Source organism: Rana temporaria, chromosome 2 (assembly GCF_905171775.1).
Source record: "Rana temporaria chromosome 2, aRanTem1.1, whole genome shotgun sequence".
NCBI classification, from domain to species: domain Eukaryota; kingdom Metazoa; phylum Chordata; class Amphibia; order Anura; family Ranidae; genus Rana; species Rana temporaria.
The window spans coordinates 130,610,263-130,616,755 of NC_053490.1; positions in this window are offsets into that span (position 1 = coordinate 130,610,263).

Consider the following 6,493-nt stretch of genomic DNA (forward strand, 5'->3'; position numbering starts at 1 on the left):
TTCTATGAGGCGCAGCCAATGTTAAGTATAGCCGTCGTTCCCGCGTCGATTTTGAATTTTTTGACGTCGTTTGCGTACGCCGATTCTGAAACCCGCGCGTCGCAAGTTACGCTCACGTCGAAACCACTGACGTCCTAGTGACGTCAGTGGGAGCAATGCACGCCGGTAAATTTCGCGGACGGCGCATGCTCATTTAAATCGGCGCGGGAACGCGCCTGATTTAAATAGTACACTCCCCCTAGCCGGGGGATTTGCGAGACGCCGCCGCAAGTTTGGAGGTAAGTGGTTTGTGAATTACCCACTTGCCTCTCAAACTTGCGGCAGCGGATCTTAAATCAGATAGATCACGCGGATCTAAAGATCCGCTGATCTACCTGAATCTGGCCCTTAGTCCGTAGGGTTCACTACGGACTAAGGAAGGCTCTCCACAAGGTGTAGGAGTATGTCTATGGGAATGTTTGACCATTCTTCCAGAAGCACATTTGTGAGGTTAGGCACTAATGTTGGACGAGAAGGCCTGGGTCTAGTCTGCGCTCTAAGGCTCCATGTACACGGAACGTTTTTACAACTGCTCCTAAATGATTAAACTTGACAGATAGTAACCCACGTTTAAAATGTCCATTTTGCCGCGTTTGCGTTTAGAAGCGTTTTTTTTTTTAAATGGCCAAAAACAGAAAACGCCTATAAACGAAACGCTGCTAAATGCAGGTTTGGAAATGGGACCCATTTTTTTGCTTTCAAAGAAACGCTGTTAAACGCAACTGCCTAAAAACGGCAATAAATGGGACTGTGTACATCAGGGGTGCCCAACCAGTGGCCCGCGGAGCCCTCTGATGTGGCCCGCGACCTCCTGCTCTGGGATGGGATAGAATAGAATACTGTTATTAAAGGTCAGTTTATTACTAAAATCACAGTGTGTATATATGGGCATATCTGTTCTGCAGTGGTTAATGGGCTGCTTTCGTCAATTCGCCATAGACTTCTGTTATTACCTGTGAGTTTGGTGAGCTTTCTGAAAGTGCACCAAACCTGCAGAATATATTAGAAGTCTATTTCAAAGTGCAGAAAAGCCAAAAGGTACACTGCGTTGCAGTCTGACCCAATTGGACCCTCCATTCACCTCTAAGGAGTGGCAGATGTAAACCGACTTGTGTCCTACCTCCAATCCGATCTGGCTGTGTCCGTGTCTGCTCTGCACATGCAGAGCGGACACAGACCTGCAATCCATTCGCTCTGCTGATTGTGGCCCGCGACCAGTTACCAAGTTGCTTAAGTGGTCCTCGCGCTTCAAAAGGTTGGGCACCCCTGGTGTACATGGTCACATAGGATAACATTGAATGAGTTCAGGAGCAGTAGAAAAAAGCGTCCAACTGCCTCTGAATGTACATTTAGCAGCGTCCCGTGTACATGGAGCCTAAATCATCCCAACGGTGTTCTATTGGGTTGAGGTCAGGACTTTGTGCACTGGTGCGCAGTCATGTTGGAACAGGAAGGGGCCATTCCCAAACTGTTCATTGTTCATTTGGACATTGTCCAAAATGTCTTGATATGCTAATGCCTTAAGAGTTCCCTTCCCTGGAACTAAGCGCACAAGCCCAACATCTAGAGAGTGAAATGTTTGCCCATTCTTCTTTGCAAAATAGCTCAAGCTCTGTCAGATTGGGTAGAGAGCATCTGTGAACAGCAATTTTCAAGTCTTTTCAATTGTATTTAGGTCTGGACTTTGACTGGGCCATTCCAACACATGATATGCTTTGATCTAAACCATTCCATTGTAGCTCTTGGTGTATGTTTAGGGTCATTGTCCTGCTGGAAGGTGAACCTCCGCCCCAGTCCCAAGTCTTTTGCCGACCCGAACAGGTTTTCTTCTAAGATTGCCATGTATTTTGACCCATCCATCTGACCAGCTTCCCTGTCCCTGATAAAGAAAAGCATCCCCACAACATGATGCTGCCACCACTATGTTTCGTGGTGGTGGGGATGGTGTGTTCAGTGTGATGTGCTTTCCTAGTTTTCTGCCACACAAAGCATCTTGCTTTTAAGCCACAAAGTTCAATTTTGGCCTCATCTGACCAGAGCACCTTCTTTCTTTTTGTTTTTGTGTCCCCCACATGGCTTCTCGCAAACTGCAAATGGGACTTCCTATGGCTTTTTCCAACAATGGCTTTCTTCTTGCCATTCTTCTATAAAGGCCAGATTTTGTGGAGTGCACAACTAATGCCGCGTACACACGATCGGTTCGTCTGATGAAAACATTCTGATGGACCGTTTTCATCAGATGAACCGATCGTGTGTGGGCCCCATCAGTTTTTTATCCATCTGTGAAAAAACTAGGAACTTGTTTTATAATTATCTGATGGTTAAAAAACCGATAGCAAAAAAAAACGATCGTCTGTGGGCACGTCCATCGGTTAAAAATCCACGCATTCTCAGAATCAAGTCGACGCATGCTTGGAAGCATTGAACTTAACTTTTCTCAGCACGTCGTTGTGTTTTACATCACCGCGTTCTGACACAATCAGTTTTTTAACTGATGGTGTGTAGGCAAGACTGATAAAAGTCAGCTTCATCGGATATCTGATGAAAAAATCCATCAGACCGTTTTCATCGGATGAACCGATCATGTGTACAGGGCATAATAGTTGTCCGGTGGACAGATTCTCCCACCTCAACTGTGGATCTCTGCAGCTCCTCCAGAGTTACCAAGGGCCTCTTGGATGCTTCTCTGATTATTACTCTCCTTGCCTGGCCTGTCAGTTTAGATGGTCAGCCATGTCTTGTTAGGTTTGCAGTTGTGCCATACTCTTTCCATTTTCAGATGATGGATTGAACATTGCTCCGTGAGATGTTCAAAGCTTTGGATATTGTTTTATAACCTATCCCTGCTTTAAACTCTCCCACAACTTTATCCTCGACCTGTCTGGTGTGTTCCACATGGGGACTCTATTTACTCTATTTACTAATTAGGTGACTTCTGAAGGCAATTGGTTTCACTAAAGGAGGGTATTAGCTCCTCCATATTTCGCTCCTGCCACTTCCCTATCGCTGTCCTGGGCTCCTGTGTCCATCCTTCCTTGGTCCCCCTTGCCCCCCCCCGCCCCTGCAGTGCTGTCGGGTTTTCCTCTCCCACTGGCTGCTGTCGGGGATCTATCAGGATGGGGGGGTGGGGAAGGAGTCGGTAAATGTGTCATTTACCAGCCCTTCCTTGTCTTAATAAATACAGTCAGTTATCTGTACTGATTTTTTTCTTTTTAGTCATAGCTAAGCTGGGGCATAGTCAGGACTGCTGATAGAAATCATGGGGCCCCGTACAGCCTACCTGACAGGGCCCCCTTCAGCTTCCCCCTGGTCCCTCCTTCAGTCCCACCCCTGGCCCCTACCCAGACCCCACCTTGAAACAAAGTGCAGGCATGTTGGTCTACAAGTGATATTTATTTTTCTCCAGCCAGGTATAAGTTTGATTATTCATAATAACGCATATGCTACCTGCAGACAGTGCCACTCATGCCGCCAATGCCATGTTGTGCTGCAGACAGTGCCATCAATACTGCCAATGCCTTAATGTGCTGCAGACAGTGCCACCCATGACGCCAATGCCATAACGCATGTGCTACCTGCTGACAGTGCCACCCATGCCGCCAATCCAATATTGTGCTGCAGACAGTGCCACCCATGAAGCCAATGCCATATTGTGCTGCAGATAGTGCCACCCATGCTGCCAATGGCATAATGCCATTGGCAGCATGGGTGGCACTGTCTCTGCAAGCAGGACATGCGTTATGGCATTATCGTCATTAATGGCACTGTCTGCAGCACATTACAGCATTGGCAGCACTGTCTCTGCAGGCAGCACATGCGTTATGGGCCATAACGCATGTGCTACCTGCAGACAGTGCCACCCATGCCGGCAATGCCATATTGTGCTGCAGACAGTGCCACCCATGGCGCCAATGCTGTAATGTGCTGCAGACAGTGCCACCCATGACACTAATGCCATAATGCATGTGCTACTTGCTGACAGTGCCACCCATGCCATATTGTGCTGCAGACAGTGCCACTCATGCCACCAATGCCATATTGTGCTGCAGACAGTGCCACCCATTACATAATGTATAGATGCTGTTACAGTAGTAGTAGATCTTGAAGCCCCCCCCCCCCCCCCCCCCCAAAGCAAGCACACACCTGTGTAATTTTTAGCTGGGCCCAAGGAGTCTTTTCTTCCCTGATTCTGCTGCTGTCTGGACCGGAGTGTCCACAAATGATTTCAGTCAGATGGGATGCCAATGCCAGCTCCTTTTTTTTTTGTCCTCTGCCACCGCTGCTCGCCTGAGTCGCCTCACTGCTACTTCTCTTACGCGGAATTGCTCCGCAGCGCCAGGGGATGGCACTAGCTAGCTGAGCCACTACCAATGCTCCTCAGTGAAAGCCCCTTTGGTCACTCACTCCCCTTTTTGCCTGGACCAATGTTAATAAACATCAGTTAGGTGAGGTTTGCTTACGATTTCATCAGCACAGGAGATTTTCGTTATGTTCTTGATTGACTGATAGGGATGAGCTTCGTGTTCGAGTCAAACTCATGTTCGACTCGAACATTGCCTGTTCGCCGAACAGCGAACTATTTTAGGTGTTCGCGGCAAATTTGAAAAGCCGCGGAACACCCTGTAAAAGTCTAAGGGAGAAATCTAAAGTGTTAATTTAAAGGCTTATATGCAAGTTATTGTCATAAAAAGTGTTTGGGGACCTGGGTCCTGCACCAGGGGACATGTATCAATGCCAATTTTGTTAACTTATTTTAATAATTTTTAAAGTGAAACAATAAAAGTGAAATATTCCTTTAAATTTCGAACCTAGGGGGTGTGTATAGTATGCATGTAAAGCAGCGCTTGTTTCCCATGCTTAGAACTGTCCCTGCACAGAAGTGTCATTTCTGAAGGGAAAAAAAGTCATTTAAAACCACTCGCGGTTATAATGAATTGTCGATTGCCGGCAATACAGAGAAAAGTCATTGATAAAAAAATAAATAAAAATAAATGCGTGGGGTTCCCCCAAATTCAATTACCAGGCCCTTCAGGTCTGGTATGGAGAATAAGGGGAACTCCACCCCAAATAAAAAAAAGGCGTGGAGTTCCCCCCAAAAATCCATACCAGACCCTTTATCCGAGCATGCAACCTGGCAGGCCCCAGGAAATAAGGGAGGGATGAGAGAGCGCCCCCCCCAACCGTACCAGGCCACAGGCCCTCAACATGGGGAGGATGCTTTGGGGGTCTGTGACCCCTTAAAGCACCATGTCGCCATGTTGATGGGGACAAGGGCCTCATCCCCACAACCCTTGCCCGGAGGTTGTGGGGGTCTGCGGGCGGGGGGCTTATTGGAATCTGGAAGACCCCTTTAACAAAGGGGACACCCAGATCTCGGCCCCCCCTATGTGAATTGGTAATGGGGTACATTGTACCCCTACCATTTCACAAAGAAAGTGTAACAAATTGTAAAAAAAAAAAAAAAACACAGACACCGTTGGGAAAGTTCTTTATTAAAAATAAAAAAAAAAAGATTCCAGCGGTGGTAAGCCACTCTCGGTCTCCGCTATCCGCTATCCTGCGATGGGTGATCTCCTCTCCGGGGTCCATCGATGAGAAGATCTACTCTTCATCCAGGTCCAGGATCCAGCGATGAGATGTCCGCAGCACAGCACATCACCTGTCTCCACCGGAGACACTCTGGGAATGATGCAGCGGGAGCCAGTGACAGCTCTTTTGTAGGTGAGGGCGGGGCCACCCATCATGTGACCCCATCCCCTCTTATGCAAGGGAAACCCCAGGCTTTTCCAGTGACTTGCTAGTTCTAAGCACTGTAAAACAAGCGCTACTTCACAGGCATACTATACACCCCCCCCCCCCAGGTACGAAATTTAAAAGAACTTTATTGTTTCAATTTAAGCAATTTAAAATCACTGCTCCGGCCGTTTAAAAAAAAAAATTTGCATTGATACATGTCCCCTGGGGCAGGACCCGGGTCCCCAAACACTTTTTAGGACAATGACTTGCATATTAGCCTTTAAAATTAGCACTTTAGATTTCAAACGTTCGAGTTCCATAGACTTTAACCACGTATGACCCGGACCTTTAGGCAGCTAAAGGACCCGGCCAGTTTTTGTGATTCGGCACTGCGTCGCCTTAAACGGACAATTGCCCGGTCGTGCGATGTGGTTCCAAAACAAAATTGGCGTCCTTTTTTCCCACAAATAGAGCTTTCTTTTGGTGGTATTTGATCACCTCTGCGGTTTTTATTTTTTGCGCTATAAACAAAAATAAAAGCGACAATTTCGAAAAAAATTCAATATTTTTTACCATTTTCTATAATAAATATCCCCTAAAAATATATAAAACATTATTTTTTTCCTCAGTTTAGGCCGATACGTATTCTTCTACGTATTTTTGGTAAAAAAAAAAATCGCAATAAGCGTTTATCGATTGGTTTGCGCAAAATTTATAG